Source organism: Panthera tigris, chromosome D1 (genome assembly GCF_018350195.1).
Source record: "Panthera tigris isolate Pti1 chromosome D1, P.tigris_Pti1_mat1.1, whole genome shotgun sequence".
Classification (NCBI taxonomy): domain Eukaryota; kingdom Metazoa; phylum Chordata; class Mammalia; order Carnivora; family Felidae; genus Panthera; species Panthera tigris.
In genome coordinates this window covers 97,057,592-97,074,086 of record NC_056669.1, presented here as the reverse complement: position 1 = coordinate 97,074,086, position 16,495 = coordinate 97,057,592, and the positions used below count along the sequence as shown (strand labels likewise).

The 16,495-nt window shown below is 54.2% G+C and overlaps 1 long non-coding RNA gene across 1 annotated transcript; it reads left to right on the top strand.

Moving 5' to 3' along the window:
* Nucleotides 1-570: 570 nt before the first annotated feature.
* On the top strand, nucleotides 571-14,892 carry LOC122231258. The gene is made up of 2 exons (XR_006208448.1): nucleotides 571-11,410; nucleotides 12,518-14,892. It is a non-coding gene; the product is annotated as an uncharacterized LOC122231258 (long non-coding RNA).
* The last annotated feature ends 1,603 nt before the right edge of the window (nucleotides 14,893-16,495 follow it).

The window sequence follows — 16,495 nt, the reverse complement described above, 5'->3', positions numbered from 1 at the left end:
ATGACTTTTTAATAGAATCTGAAGAGAGATCTTGGTCTCTCTTGTTTATTGGTGGTGACGAGAACAGGTGGCCTGGAACAGGTGTTGCTCCCACCCCCACCCCCGTCCCCACCCTGCGCTGCTTGTGACTCTGAGATCAAAAGCAACTTTCTTCTCTGCCTGAGACATCCACCCCTCCCCCACTGCTTCTCGCCCCAATTCATCCTCAGTGGTTCACTGGGAACTCTAGAAAATTCATGCCTCATGCTTCACGCCCTGGGAATCCACAGTCTCTAGGTGGAATATGCATGAACGAGGGAGAGTGGGCCTCAGTGGTAAAGAGTTGGGCTGCTCACTTCCTCCCTCCTGTCCGCGGTCCCAGGCAGCTGTGCAGATGTCTGTGGAGAAGGGGACAGTGACGTTTTCCTCTTGGCTATTTGGAGCCTCTTGCTCACCTTCCAGAAGAGCCTTGGTCACTCAGTCAGTACCTTACTAGGGCAGCAAGGAGGTAACAAACGCCCTGCTCCTACCATCCCTAGGGGCAGGAGAACTTGTTAGGGGTGGCTGGGGCCAGGCGGGGGGCGGGGGGAGCCTGGGCCTGGAGCGGACCCCACAGCAACCAGAGAAGTCAGTTCGTCCTCCCGTTCTGAGTTGAGTTCCGACAAAGAGCCTTAACAGGTGATTTGGGTTTGAAGATTGCTCTTGGCTACTAACTAGCCGTGTGACCTTGGGCAGGTCGTTTGACCTCTATGGGGCTTCGTTTCTTCCACTGAAAACATTTGAACAAAACAAGTAGTACTAAGAGGGAAGCTCGGGCCCCCTTTCTCCTTCCCGAAGAAGACAGGCCCCACACGCAAGCTTGGAGGTAGGCTTTGGGAGCTCGCGTGTGAGGGGCTCCGGCGACTGGCTCGGATTGGTTGGAAAGGTGAGATGCTTTCTCCCAGGAGTCTCACCTCCTGATCAGGAGCCTAAAGAGGAAAAAGAAAAGGAAAAAAAGGACTTGGAGATTTTCCTTCTGACATGCCAGTCTTGAGCCAAGGCCTCCAGCTTTAGCCTTGTGCCACACTCTCCCTACCCCTGTAAGTCTCGTGCCTTGGGGCTCTGGTGGGGAGGCATGCGGAGGGGATAACGGGAAGATGGGAGGGAGGTCAAGGTGTAGAGTGAGGGTGGGGTCAGGAGCCCAGTGCCCGCGAGACCCTCAAAAGCTTTTTCTCACCCGGGACGTGTGTTGGTGCAATAAGGGACCTTCCGACTGCTTCTGAGTTTACTCTGCAAATCTATCCTGTGCACCACTACCAGGTTCTTCTCAAAGCCCTGCTTTTATGATGAACCTCCCCCCACTCCCCCACACACACCAAAACGTTTTCGATTCCTTGCGAAAGCAAAACAAAAATAACCTGTTCTGGTTCACGGTGCCCGACCCTGCACTTCTGAAACACTTACGTCTGTCTCACTGGTTTGGCACCTTTCTACTCTGTAATCTATAATTGTCTCTTCGAGGTTGCCGGGGAAGTTGGAAACCTATTGATTCATTTTCTTATTCGTTGCCTTGACAAACACGTATGGAGTCTTTCCTGGGTGCCAGGCAGGGTGCTCTGCGAAAATGCCTCCTTGTGCTCGAGGAGTAGGTCTCATCTCGAAACGATGACAGGCACGCCGCGAATTAGAAAGTAGTGTGTTGACCGGTGCCCTGCAAGGGGGCGCGCGGGACGGGAAGGGTGGCAGAGGCTGAGGCGTGTGGTGGTGTTGACGGAAGTCTCGAAGGGGAGATGTTGGAGCAGGGCTCACCTGGAAAAATGCATGGGGACTGCCCAGGTGGGGCAGCAGGCAAGGGGCGGGGGCTTGGTAGCCCAATGGAATATTCAGAGGCATGGGGGGAGGGGGTGAGAGAGAGAGGGAGGGCATCAAAAAGGAATGGCAGATGTCTGCAGCATGGCTTCTAAATGACCGTGGCAAACAATGAACCCAAAGAGGCGAGGAGGGACCACATTCTTAAGGGTGCATCTTCCTTCCCCAGAGCTCAGGTTCTGAAGGCAGTGGGAGCTCGTGAAGGGGCGTCTTCAGTTGGGTGTCGGGTGGGGGTTCTGGAAGTTCATCCAGTCCAGGCTTCTTAGTGGCCCACTCTAGTCATCGAGGCCAGACATGATGAGGGTTTGAACCACCTTCAGCTGGGGGCAGGGAGGGGCCAGGAGGGGCCCGATGGCAGGAGTCAGTCTGACAGAAAGGCTCTGCAGAGCTGCCTCCTCTTTGGAGCCTCTCGTCCTACCTCCTTATCCAAGTCGTAGTGTCATAGAGACAGAAGGGAAGCTGGGGACCATGTGGACCAATTCCTCTCCCATTACACAGATGGGGAAAATGGAGGTTCGGTCAAAGGACATGCTTCAGCCAAGGTTAAGAAGAGAAATGGCTGCTGGCATCGCACGGGCCCACGACTGTGCGCTGGCTAGATCTGGAGGTTGAATCTACCCACTGGTGACTTTGCATCTGAGGGCTGCCTCCTCTCTGGTTCTTGAAAAAGAGACAGGCCTCATCCTATTAAGTGGGTAGGAGTCCATGTTAGGCAGGGTCACAGGAAGCTGAGGGTTGGATAACAATGACGTTGCTCACCTGGTGATGCCATAAAGGTAGCATCCTATCTTCCTTCTTCGAAGAGTGAGGCCCAAACTCAACTTTAAAAGGTGACTTTAACAGAAAGTCCCCACAGCCCTTTAGCTCTGTCTGGCCCTAGGCACAGCAATAAAAAGGACAAGTTTGAGCTTTTGAAACAACCATGTAGAAATGCAACCTGAGGTCAGTCAGATACCTCCCGAAAGACAATCTGGGGACGAAAAACACAATGGTTCCCCGACCATCCACCGCCACAAGAGTCGGGAATTTCAAAGGGATGCCTCAGCACCCTGCCGTAGTCTGAGCGCGTTGGAAAAGACATTCTAGAACCTAGGTGGTCACTGGCTATCAAAGGTACCTGAAATAGTGCTGCGGTGTGAGAAAAATCCGGGCTGGCGTGTGGCTTTAATGAAGGCTTTAAATGCCTGTAAGGCGTGAATGAACAGAACTCTCAGAATCCCTGGAGAAGGGTTCTGGCCCACCCAATGATTTAGTTTCTTGATTACCGTAATTACGTATCCATAATGCATGTTATAGGAAGGGAAAGAGGCGGCCGGGGTCCTGGACTATAATAGTCTAGGTCGGTGTAAGCCGGGCACAGCCTCTGACATGTTTCTTAATAGCAAAGGCGTTGGACACACTGTAGACTGCTTACCTAGGCTTTAACCCGTGGTTTTTTTTTTTTTTTTTTTTTTTTTTTTAAAGCCAGTTGTTTCCAACTGTGTTATAACATGGCAGCGAGAAGGGGAGCATGTCCCCATCTAGGCCCTGCAGATTTTTGAACCTGTAGTGGAGCTGGTGGTATAGGAACAGACACACAAACGGGGGGATCTGGAGTTAGAGAGCCCGGACTGGACATTCCAGATGTCGCCCGTGGGCTCGCGTCACTAGGCCTCAGTTTCCCCATTTGTGAGACAACCGCTTGTAAAAAACGAGAGCGCCTTCTGCTTCAAGGTCATTCGACGATCACGTGCAGGAATGCTGTAGGATTTGCAGCATTTTTAGTGTTTGTCAAGGTGAAGATGAAAACCGGATGAAACATGAGGTGGGCAGGTCAGCAAGGGGGTCTCGCTGGGTCAAGTGCCTGGTGGCACTTGGGTGGTCAGTGAGTTGTGCGGTGTCTTGGCTCTTTCCGCAGAGGAGAACTTTTTGTTTGGTTGATTTTGACTTGTTCTCTTGACACCGCGGGAGGCATTATTCCCGCCCCCCCCCGGCCGCACCCCCCAAATGTGTTCAACGTGCTGTCATCGTGATAACGGTTTTTTCCGTTCTTTTCAAACGTGCTCTCTCCTCTGTGCCCCTGCATGCTTCTGGTAACCTTGTTACCTCCTGCTTCTCAAGCGCGGAGCCCTGCAGGCTCACTCCCTGTCGGTCCCTGTGCCGGTGGAGTGTCCCCTCTCTGGCAGCAGCCAGGGGCAGAGGGGCAGCCGAGGAGGCCGATGGGCTGCCACGCTCATCTGCAAGACGAGCTAGCGGATCCGAGGGGACTGGTCAGACCAGGAGGAGAGCAGAAGGCAGTCCTGCTTGGCCCTGAACTCCCTGAGCCCTCGGGCTACGTGTCCGTGTCTTCCGTATGACCCCAGCCCTTCCCCAAGGCATCCCAGGCGTTGCCCTCTGTCCAGATTCCTTCCAAGCACTGCCCTAGGCTCCCTCTCACTCCCTCTCACTCACTGCCAAGAATGTCAACGCTGACAATGTCTTCCTCTTCCTCATTTCTAGTTCCCTAATTATCTTGCTGATCAAGACATGTTTTCTTGGCTGTCTGGATTGTGCTCAGGTAGCTCAGTCTCGTCTCCTACTTCTAAACAAAACAAAACAAAACAAAACAAAACAAAACAAAACAAGACAAAACGCAACTTCCTCCTGCCCCAGCACGAGTGATCGTATCCAGAAATGCTTACGAGATACCTTTTTCATACACAGTACTTAAGGACTCCTCTCTATATCAGTAACATTTCCCCTTGGGCGAAGCTGTGTCTTATAGCTTGTACCGGCTTCTGTCTCTTGTCAGTTGCTTATTTATACACTGACAGTGTCCCTGTCCTCCAGCCAAAGGTCACCAGAAGCACACCTCTGGTGGGACCAACTTGGTTTATTGACTCACTCTGCCGCAAAGGAGAGATGCGCCTTATGGGGAATCAGGGCAGTTTCAGTAAGAAGATGTTAGAAAGGACTTATTATAGGATCTGGGCTTGTTTAAGAGATGTGGGGAGGAGGGTTCACGGAGCGGGGTGGGGGGGCGCTTTGCTTTGCATTCGATGCTGTCAGAAGAGACGTTAATTCTATGATTGGTGTCTTATTAAACCTGATCTAGAAGGCAGGGGGAATGAAGTGAGATTCGGACCATAATTGGGGTAGACGCAGCACTCACTCGTATCAGCCACAGGAGGATGTCTGGTCACTGCTGTGGCTTGGAGAATACAAAGGGCTGAGTGATGTTGCCAAGACAGGAGCTGTCAGGGGCTGCTCTGCCCTTCCTTAGTCCTCTCTTTTGACCAAGGGCAAAGGAAGTTTGTGAGACACTCATCTATGATCTTCAAGTCTTCACCATTGCCAAGATTTTGCTGATTAGGAGGCTGTTTAGAGAATGTACTCTGTGGTTGGACAAGAGTTGGTCTCTCCTACTCCTTGGTGGCAGGGAGAGCTTCTTAATCTTCTGATGTGACAAAGACTGCATAGGAGCTTTGAAGACTGCACAGAATACACCGGGCAGCTGTGCGACAGGCAGCGACTGGAAACAAAACTTGCTGTTGGCTCTTGTAATTGGCCCCGAGGACAGGGGGCCTGGATTATCAAATCCAGGCAATGCAAATGTGTCCCAAACCCAACTGTTTTTTTTTTTTTTCTAGGTATCTGGGTGACTTTTTCTTTTAACCTACTTCTAGAGTGTTCTACTTGAGCCTGTAGTGTTTATATAGGTGCAGCCAGAGGGTTTGCTGTAGTGTAGATTCCCCTGGGCTATCAAAGGAGAAATTGAGGGCTGTGTGATGACCGTGGCAACTGTGGCTAATACCTTTAAGTTTAAAATGGTTGCTTTGGTTTCCAGAGCAGCGGGTGTATAACTGATGACACCCAGTGGGGTCAGGGTAGGTTTCAGACCATCTTTTCCAGCTGAACCATCCCTACTGTGGGGATCGCGGTGCGCACAGTACGCGAGGAGAACGAGTCTGTTGTCTCTTACGGCAGTTCTCCCAGGTAGTTTGTGTTCGTCTGTCTTTGGAAGTTTCTGGACATTTCTTTTCGGGGAACATGATCCTCTGGGAGGCTGGTGATTTTAAACATCTGAAAGCCTCTAAAATTTGTCTGGAAACAAGAAAACTTAGTGTGTGGCAGGTGGTATAAACCTGATGTCCACATAAAAAGTAATGTCCCAGTGGGGCACGGACCATATTGGCAATGCCTTTTATCCCAACGGGAGACAGCCACGTATTTTTTTTTTTGCCCTCAGGGTGGGAAGCTTTCCTGAGTGGAGTTAAACAGCTTTTGCAAAGCAGGATGGAGTGTCTCTGGAGAGAACAAATTGTTGCAGCAAAAACATGCCCGATACTAGTTTCCATTTCTGATGGTGTTGTAATGACGTAAACAGAAGGGTATTCCTGGTCGGGGTCAAGGTCTGATTAAAAAAAAAAAAAATCTAAGTTTGGGATTAATTATATGAGTATTGGAAGGACTTGTAGAAGAAAATCTACCTTCTGTAGTATTTAAAGGAACAGTTATTAATTGTTACCTATCATCAGCAGGAATTATGGGCTGAGGACCACACGAGAGAGTTTTATTTTTTTCTTCAGGGGCAGAAGACCTCAGGGGGTCAAAAGTAAGAGGATTTAGATAGGGAGGCCTTGTTGAGATGTCTTTTAGTTAGTTAGTTAGTTAGTTAGTAGAGAGTGTCAAAGTATAGTCCCAGACGAGGTTAGGGGTAGAGGGAAAGAAAAATGGCGCTGAAGAATCAGGATTAATCTCTCTTGGTGTCTCAGGTGGAAATTCACCACTTCTCTGGTCCGCAGCCCATCTGTCGTCTAGGCAGAAGCTCTCCCTTTTCTGCAGGCAGCTTTTTCTTGAGGTTTCATAAGAACCCTCAATGGGACGTCTTCCGATGGAGTAGATTAGTTGCCCAGTGGTTTGGTGACGTCTGTCTTTGTAGTTGGGAAACGCAAAGCCGGTGACCAACAGCTTGGCATTTTCCTGCTGTGTTAGTTGTTAACAGTACTTGATAAGGTCTTTTAAGGCTCCAAGGCTGTCTTTGTCCAGCTATTTCAGAATCCCAGCACCCCGGGCCTCCTGGTGTGCAGGTCACACAGAGGTTGCTTAAGTGGGACCTCACCTGGGGTGAGACCAGGAGTCCTAGCGGTATGCCCTATTATGGAGTCCGGGATCCTGGGCCAAGGCAGTGAGTGCTTCAGCTGAATCTCATCGGAACCTCTATTTGAGTTAATACCCTGTCCCCAGCATACAAAGTTGGGTATCCTGACTCGTTGCAGGGAAATAGAACCCGCATCACGGACAACCGTGGGACTTGTCGGTGGGCTTTTCTTCTTTCCCAGAAGTTCTCCTTGATTGATCTGGAAGCTTCCAGAACAGAAGCTACGTGTGGTGTTCCTCATGGTGTCTATTGTTGCAGCTGGCACAGCAGTTGCCCTTTAAATTAGCAGCTGGGTATGGACTGAAGGGATCTTAACCTGTTAATCTGGCAGAGCTGAGCAATTGCCGTCCCTCCTCCTCCTCTGGAGGCCACAGGGGCTGAAAGGAAGACAGACTCGTCGGTAAGGAGGATGAAGATAACACTCCAGAGGGAGCAAATCCCAAACTGGAACTCTCTTTCTGGCTGTTTTCCAAGAGTGAGAAGTTGGATTTCTACTCCTGGACTGACTTGGGACCATGGAGACTGTGGGGGGGGTGGGGCTCTTCTGGGAGAAGGGGGGCGGTGCCTGAGACGGAAGAGAATTCCCAGAGCTGCCTTTCTGGAAGAATTGATGTGATCACAACAGCAAGGGTCGTTACAATATTTCTCACTTGTTTGTCTCGGTTTCAGTTGCTCTTTCTTCTTTCCCCTCCTCTGCTCTTGAGAAACAACAATGCCGTAAAACATTTGTGGCACTTACATGCCAGGCATTGGGACTTGGGTCATAGAGATGAGCAAGGCGTGATGCCCAAGGCTCACTCTTCTGTGATTTATGGGGTTGGGGGCGATGGCAGAGAGGCGGCACCCAAAGTACAGCTCCCTGTTCCAGACCCTCTGAGCTCCGGATGACTTTCGGCTCCTCCTTTGGGCTCTACGCAAATACACAGAGAAAGAGGCATCACTTTGCTCCTTGAAAGCCAAGGGGAGAGGCCCCGGATAGTTACCTGTGGCCATGTGGAAGGAGAGGGCGGGACTCACATACCGGCGATGTGGCCTCCGCCAGCCAATTCCAGGGGCCCAGCACCCAGGGGTCTGCCTGAAGGGATAGGATGGAGACAGGGTTGGAACAAGGAGTAGAGAGGCTCAGCGGTGGTTCAGGTTGAGCCAAGGCCAAGGTCATTAGGCTGGGAGTGAAAAATGGGGCAGCAAGAGTGGTCTGGCAGCTAGTGGAAGAGGGCTCGGTCCCAGCAGCCCCACAGGACCCCGGAGCCTGTCCTGATCCTCCCCCACCCCCCCCGAAATCTGGAGAAGCTGAGCCTGGGGGCGGGGCACATTCCCTTGGGCTGAGCTGGCTCCTCTCCCCATGCCCTGAAAGACCCTCGCGGGGCCCCTGGGCTTCGCTTTCTCCCAGGGCAGTCGTGTCCCTCCTCCCCACCTTCTCTCCCTCCAAATACATCTTCATTAGTAACCATAAACGTCAGAGTCAGAGCCGTTAGAAGGCTGTTCCTAGATAAATAATGCTTTTCATATTTAATTTATGAGTAGTTCTGCAGCCTCTTTGGGGTGTGCTGGGTTAATTAAGAGCTGAATTAGATGGAGCTGCATCTCCCTATGGAGACTCAATTAAAGTCTTTGTGACTGAGAGACAGAGAGAGAGAGAGAGATAGAGAGAGAGAGAGAGGGAGAGAAGGAAGTGTAGTTGAAGAGAAGTGTCCATTGGAGAACACCCTCTCCGTCACAGCCTCAACTGAGGGCCGGTTGGAGGGGAGCTCAGGATGCTTGTAGTTGAGCCTTCTTTTACAGCTTGGAACCTTCTCCCGCTCCCGAGGCAGGTGGTCCAGCGTGTGGGAGGTGCAGGCACTCAGCTCCGGGAGCCAGGTCTGCTCTCCTGGCTGGCGTGGGGTTAACGCCCTGTAGCCAGGAAACCGGCCTGGAACTGGGCCACTTGCCCATCAGACACCGCCAGGAGCTGGATGTGGTGCTGGGGGAGCCGATCCCAGGTCTTGGGCCAGGACTGTGGCTCCGAAATGTCAACCCCTTACCCCCCATTCCCAGTCCCCTTTGCTGGGACTGAGCGGATGCGGGCCGTGTTTGCGCCGAGCATTTCATGGGCAGTTGAGGAAATCTCCCAGAGCTCTGCTCCTCCCTGGGACGGCTGGGGTTCTCGCTGCTAGGGGAGGCTGTTATGACGGGGGCTGGGCATTCCCCCGCCTCCACCCCCATTTCGTGGGATCAGGCTGCAGGGCTCCAGCAGTCTGGTCCACCCCTCCCATTCAGGGGTGAGTCGGTATAGAGGTGGACGCAGAATCCTAGGCTGCTGCCTGTCACCCACGCCCTCAAATATGCACGTGTGTGCGCGCGCGCGTATGCACCTTCGCACACCCCCTTCACGGCTCATGGATTCACAGAAGGCTCTTACACACCACGAATCTGGCACCCTTCGAGGAGCTGCGGGGACAGATATATACACCCCTGGACCACAAGCACACTCTCCCAGTCTCCCGTTCATACTCGCCGTACAGGGAAGCGTGTCCCCACATCCCTGGAGACCCTGTCACATCCCGTGTGGCCGGATAGAGTCTGCACGCTTTCAGAGTAATAAACCCTGGCAGCACCCCCTACGTCCCCAGACACGGTCACCAGGCGCCAGACCATCGCAGCCTGTCTCCTGACCTCTTTACACGCTCACCCTCCTGCTATAAACCTCGGGCTGCGAAAGCGGTCCGTCTACCACACGCGCTCGTGCATGCGTGTGCACAGGTGTGCATGCACGTGCACGTGCCCACACACAAACACGCTTCAGCACAGGGCTCGAGTCCAGACTGCTGCTTCGCTGTGTAAAGACAGATGGAGCGCTCTTCGTGACTGTCCCTCCGCCTCCTGAGCGGTTCATTGTAGGACCTGCAGCAAATGGAAAATGAACCTTCTCGTGAAGAATAGGAAAAAGCAGCACGAGCGGGGCCGAGCCCTCCGCACGAGCACGCGTGCTCCGCGGACTCTGAGAGCCCGCCGTTTGCTCCCTCATCCGTCAAGCCCGCCACTGCCACATCTCGTATCCCGGGGACCTGTTTCCCTCAAAGGGCTCCTCCCAGCAAACCGGGCCGAGACGTGGCCCCTCCGTGGCCCTTTACCTTTGCCAGACCTTCGTCCTGTAGCCAGACGTGAAAGCTTGAACAGGTGGAGCTGGAAATCACAGACGTGGGCGGAGGGGCTTCTCTGGCGCTCTCCCCATTTGCCTGGTTGCTGATTTGTAGCTTCCCTCCCAGTTTCAGGCCAGGTTCACATGTGGGCACAGATTTGGCTTCTCTGGCTAGTCCCGTGGGGCTTCTGCGCGGGCCCGGTTTTGTCCTTCCCCTCGACGCCTTACAGGGGCTCACCTGGGGCTGGGCTCCCCCAAAGCAGTGTTGGGGACTTCAGTTCTGACCTGAGGGCTGGGAGGGCCTCAGAGATTGTCTCTCTCCCCACCCTCGTGTACAGAAGAAGAGGAGGGACTTGACTGTGACCCCACGGCAGGTGAGGGGCAGACGGGCTCCAGACCCAGGGCTCCTGGCCCCTGCCAGCCTTCTTTCCTGCCCTTGGCTGTACCCGCCACCTTTGCTTTTCTTTCCTCGCCTCGTCTTTATCTCATGTAGGTGTATCTTGCTTTCTACAACAGACAGGTTCTTCTAAACGTTGTCTGTGAAGCGAGATTTCCACATCAAATCACGTTATAAAGTGCACCTTCCCTGCCCCTAGGGGAGTTTGCTCTTTAGGCCCCGAAGTTTGTAGCGCTGTAGTTTGAAAGGGGCTTTACATATTTCCTTTGATCCTCCGGAAGAGTCCCGGTGATGGCAGGGAGGGCTGAGAAGTGACCCCAGAGAGCTACACCTTCTGCCTCTCGTCTGCTTTTTGGTGGGAAGTCTCTGTCTCTCTCACCTGATCACTGAATTCCTCGTGAGATGAAACGCTCAGCTGGGAGACTGGATCGCTTAGTTCTATTTGGTGTTTTCCAAAGCATGTTCCGCAGACCATTGGTGCTGAGAAATCTCTGTGATGAAAGGTTCCTTGATCAAACCAGTTTGAGAAATGCTGCGTACGGTCCCTTCCCCTTGGAGACTTGCCACGCATATGAGCGCACGAAAAGCTCTGGGAAGTCCTCCTATAGAAACCTGCTTAATTCTGCCTTTTCTGAAACTTCTTTGGCTATAGAATCCTTTATTTCTGGTAACACCTGTCGCGTGGAACAGACAGTGGGAATGTTGGTCTGGTTTATTGTTTGTGTTATTCTGGATTTTTCACTTCTCGAGTGTAAGCGACGCCCACTCCCCTTGCTGGGCTTCGCTCCCTCGCTCCCTTGGGCACTCTCGTACGACCTCAGGGCAGAGGCTGTAGCTGTTTTCTCTGGCTCCTTCAGAAGGGGCAAGAGCAGGGAGGGCTCACCGTGGGGCTGGACAGAGTGACCTGGAAGAGGTCAGGAGACTGAAGATGGACGGCAGGCCACTGGAGGTGAGACCAAGCCATCCTGGGGCAGTGGAGGGGAGGCCCGGGTCCAGCTTGCTGGCCCCGAGTGTCTGGCTGTGGCCCCTGATCTCATGCACTGCTCCCACCCCCTGCTCCCACCCCATCTGCCCCCCCCGCCCCCCGCCACTGCCCCGTGTGCTGAGCACGCTTGGTCATCGTCCGTCATTCTCTTGGGAGCTGTTAGACACGTCTTAGGGGTCATCCTCTCCTCTGCTCCTGTCTTTATCACTCCAGTCATAGCTGGAATTTCTTTCTTTCACCTCCTGCCTGGACCTGTGGCTGGGGTGCTATGAGAAGTCAGCCTTTCCTGCCACCTCCTTGCCCTTGATCCCACTGTTCAATCCCTCCCCTACAAGGTCCCGCCCACCCTGTCCTGTCCTTTGAGTGCCTGACCGAGGCACCTGTTGGATGATAGGGGTCGTGCTCACTTTGTGACTCCGGAAGTGAACCCAGGACCGGCCGTGCGATCTGCCCCTAGACAGAAGGAGTGGATGGTCTCACATCTTTCCTGATATGTCTCTTTGAGTGCATAAAGGCCAAGCAGACCTCTGCTAGACCCCCTTTATTGACTGATCGGCACTTAAAGCCAACCTGGGCTCCAGGCTTCTTTAGGGTAATGTCTGCCTGGCCCTTCCCAGGGTGCCCGCTGTTGGCATTTTGAAAGCAAGGGCAGGAGCCCACTTTACCCTGGTGACTTACGATGGTCAGCCCACTGTCCCCTCCCTGTCTGGTTCCTCCACTGCCTCAGCCTGGCCATCCATCGCGACGTATGAGAGGGCAGCAAAGAATCGTGGATGTGACACCAGACAGTTTGGTCTTGGAGAAGCTACTTTATGCCTCACAGAGCCTTAGTTTATTAATCTTGAAAATAAGGGAGACTGGGGCATTCCTCGCAGAGATCTAGTGAGAGTGAATGCAGTGACGGGTGCAAACAGCACTTTCTAAACTTCAATAAAATAAAGGCAGCTTGTCAACTCCCCTGGCCGGGGAATGGAGGAAGCCACCTTAGAGGGTTCCCGTGCAGATGAAATGTTGACGCTTGGCCATTACAGATGTTCGGTAAAAATGAACTTCTTTCTTTTGTTCTTTCAGAGTCTTCCTCCTACTTGACATCAGTCCCTGGAAAACCCTGGTCTCCGCCTCTGACCAGAGGCAGCCTCAAGTGTCTATGCATGCTTTGCCGAAAAGCATAGTGAGATTCAGGTCCCAGCTGCTGCCCTCCGGAAGCACAAGCTGCTCACCTCTAAGACTGTGCCTGTCCCCTTGGACAATGACCCAGGGCCGGGACCGTGACCCCTCTTTGGGCACTTCCTCTGTGTCGAATGTGTGAATGATTCATCCTGAAAACACAGTGCCCACTTCCTGCCCGAACACAGGGTCCTTCTCAATTTTTCAGCCCTGGGAATCCCAGAACCACCAGCCGGGGCTCTTCTTAGGGAAGCAGTCTGTGAACTTGGGGGCCACGCTTGTGTTTTCTCTTGGGTTTCACTCCAGCCTTATTCCCCCATCTTGCCCTCGGAAACCCCCGCCTTGTAGGAGCCTTGTCCCCTCTCCCTCCCTGCCTCCTCCTGCTGGTTTCTGTTTCTGGGCAAAGGGTATGACCCAAGGTCGGCACAGGGCAGCTAGTCACCCAGCCCCTAGCCCACCTCCCGCTCCGCAGGTGGGTCAGAGGCCAGCCTGGCAGGCTCAGCCCCTGCAGGGAGGGTGGCAGTGTGGGTGAGTGAGTGCCGTTTGGAGAACTGGAGCCTGCGCGGGGGTCGCTGGGGCCTCAGAAGGACAGCAACACAGACGCTGGCATTTGGGTCTGTACCTTTTCTGTCTCCCTGAAATGAAGGAGGCAGTGGTCGGCGTGGTGAACAACAGACGTGCTCGTTTGCAGTCCTGGGTGCAGGGTTCTGCCCCTGGGACAGGAGGGTTTCTCCCCCAGCAAGTGTCAGGCTGGGACTCTCAGTGCCCCGAAGGATGGACAGACGGCAGGGTGTGCTGGTTCGGACCAGGGCTTGAGTTCCCAGTGTTCTGCTTTGGGGTCAGTTGGAAAGTCTCACTTACCAGGTCACGTGGACCTCTCATTCTGAGGTCATGTTCCAGGTCACTTGGCGGGTTAGTGCCTGCCTACCATGAGCCCCGTCCTGACCTGGGCCTGGGGTTTCCAGAGATGAGAAATAAGCCCAGGGCCCTGACCTCCAGATGCTCCTAGTCTAGTGGGAGAGGCAGGTGCCCAGACATCGAAAGGGGCAAAATGGTAACAGAGGGGGGTGTGCAAGGTACAATGAATGCTACTCAGGAGGGAGCTGGGGCAAAAGCCTGGAAGGGGAGGTGACCCGAAGTGAGAGATCAAAGCTGAGTAGCTGCTCTCCAGATGGATGAGGGAGAGGTAGACACAGTGGGGAAGTTACCAGGCCAGGCTGCGGGGCCTGGGTTGACACAAGGCAGGGGTGGCCTGGAGCAGGAGGCGGTGTAGAAGAGCAGTGGGCCAGCCCAGACTCAGCCCTGAGCCAAGGACAGCCCTGGGGGCTGTGTCAGGGTTAGCCCGGGGTCAGAACAGGTGCCAGGGTCACTACTGAAAGCCAGAGTGCTCAAGCTCGTATTTTAAAAAGGCAGATGGAGCCTGAGGGCTTGCCTGTCGTTTATTCTGGTCCCTGGGCTGCTTAGCAGGTGAAATGGGACTTAGGATTTGGCCTTCTGGGGGACGGTGGCCTAGCAACGGGCCCTGGGGTCCCTGTGCTGTCCCAGAGCACCAGAATGCGAGCAAACCAGACGGGAGGCAGCTCATCCTGCCTTAAGGAGTGTGCCCTGAGGGGTTTCCCCCCTGCCTCCTCCAGACGTTGTTGAGGGAGCGATGAGAGCTGGGCTTGGCTGGGAGGCTCCAGGATGGTCCCTGTCACCAGGCCCCTCGTTCTCTGGCCGTCCCCAGCAAGTGCTCACAACTCTCTCTGCATGACCATAACACGCTCCTCCCTTGCCGAGGCTTACTTCTTTTCTTTCCCCTCCCCGCGGGACAGACTTGAAGCCAAGGCCTCCACTGGCCGCGCTGGAGCCCGCCTTTGTGTGCGCCTCCTCGGACCTGGCTTTGACTGGTCTTCGAATTTTGTGGCCATCTCTCTCCCATACACCTGTCTGAGCCCCCGCGCTGCTCACCCAACCCCTGCCATGCTGGACGCTGGCCCTTATCTGCTGCCTGCAGCGGTCCCTGGGGACCCAGCCTCCCTCTTTCCCAACCCCCTCTCCTCCACTCTCCGCTTTTGGCTCCAAAGGCCTTGCTCATCTCCACGCAAGGCCTGAAATCCCCATCCCAGAGGCCCGGATTTCTTGTTTGTTCGTTTGTTTGTTTGCAAGGTTGAGCAGACATGTCACTGGTAGGGGGGTGGGTGTCCATAATTGGGAGGAAGTGGGGAAGGAGGTGGCGGAGAGACGCTTCTCAGGCAGTCCGGAAGCTAAATAATAAAGCTCATAATGATAATAACTGACATTTCTTGAGTATCTGCTCTGTGTTTGCTAGTTTGTTGAATGCTTTATTTAATACACTTACTTCCTTTACTCCTCTCAACAACCCAAGGAGGTATATACTATTACCACCCCATTTAAAACGGGGGCCCAGACGGGGTGAGAAGAGCGAGCTGTCTACCTGCTTCCTCGCGCAGGGGAGCGCTCTCTGAAGGCCCGCGAGGGCCTCCCTCTGCCTGCAGCCAGGACTGCCTCGGGAAAACCTGCTGGGGAGCGCTCTGGACCAGGCCGAGGGGTCTTGTGTAAAAGCGGTTTCTTCACTCCTTTTTGGTGTCTTGCTCTGGGTCCCTGTCAGAAGGTTGTTCTTGTGGCCTGACACCCTTCTCCCGCCTCCCAGTATGTTCCCGGAGTGCCAGCAGGGCCTGAGTTGGCCACTGGAAGGAGGGACAGCAGTTTTTTCCGTTAACAGGTTCTTGACTTAGGTCCCCACCTGCTCAGTGGGTGGCAGCAGGGGTCTGTACCTCAGAAACCTTTCCCGGGGACCCTATCTCAACGCTCTTCCTTGGGGTCGGCCCTTGGCCCCGATGTCCTCCCTCTGCGGCGGGAGCTGGATCCCAGGCCTGGGGCGCCCCGTCCCCTCCACACTCACGGGCCGGCCAGGAGGCCAGCAGTGCCTGCTCTCTGGCCCGAGGACTGGGGCGGGGAGCTGCTGGGGCACTCTGTACCCCAGAGTGGGTGCCTCTCTGCTGTTTCTACAGCCTGGCTCAGGGCCCCGCGGGCTGCGGTTGGAAGGTTTTGCCCTTTAAAAAGATATCTGTCTTTGAGAGGGTGAGGAGGCAATCATGAATGTGAAGAGACCCTTCTAGGGACAGATGGGTTCTGGGCTTGCTCAGAGACTGGTTGAGCAAAGTTGAACCACTTCGGAGAGGGGCAGAGATAACTCACCTCCAGGGGAGATTTTTTTCTGGAATATCCAGAAAACCAGGTGGGCTGGCTGCAATAACCCTGGGTGTTTGCCGCTCCCCCTGCCTCTCGGACTCTAGGGGGCTGCTTAGACCTAGTGAGAGAGAGCCTCCCAGGGGCTAGGCACTCAGTGAAGCTTGATGATAATCATAACAGGGGTCTTTTGGAGACAGCATTTCTAGAGTGGAGTTGAGCAGGGGGTGGGTAAAGATGAGAAGTGGGGCTGTTTTTGGCCTGGGGAGACTCACCCCTGCGAAGGGACCGCCTACAGCTCTCACCTGCCAAGGAATGACCTCAGGTGGTGGGAAGTTCTTACCCATACAAAGGAGGCAGGGCCTGGCCAGTGACAGTTGGGGGGGATGCGGGGGGGGGGGCATCCTGGGGTGGGGATGTACCAAGTGTTGGGGAGCAGCCTGTCCTGGGAGTGGGGGCTCTGGGCACCTATCTCTGTGATGAGCTCCCTCTTGGAGTCGTGGGGTGCTTACTTATAAAACAGAGGTGTTACTATTTGGCCCTCCATCCTGCCTCCTCTTGTGGCTCCCGGAGATGACAGAAGCCACTGATTTGACACTCAGAGCAGACCTGCGCCAGGGAACTTGGGGACCCCTTTTCTTAGCAGAATGAACCTCTTTCCTCCGTGTTCCACTTTTGATCACCATGTGG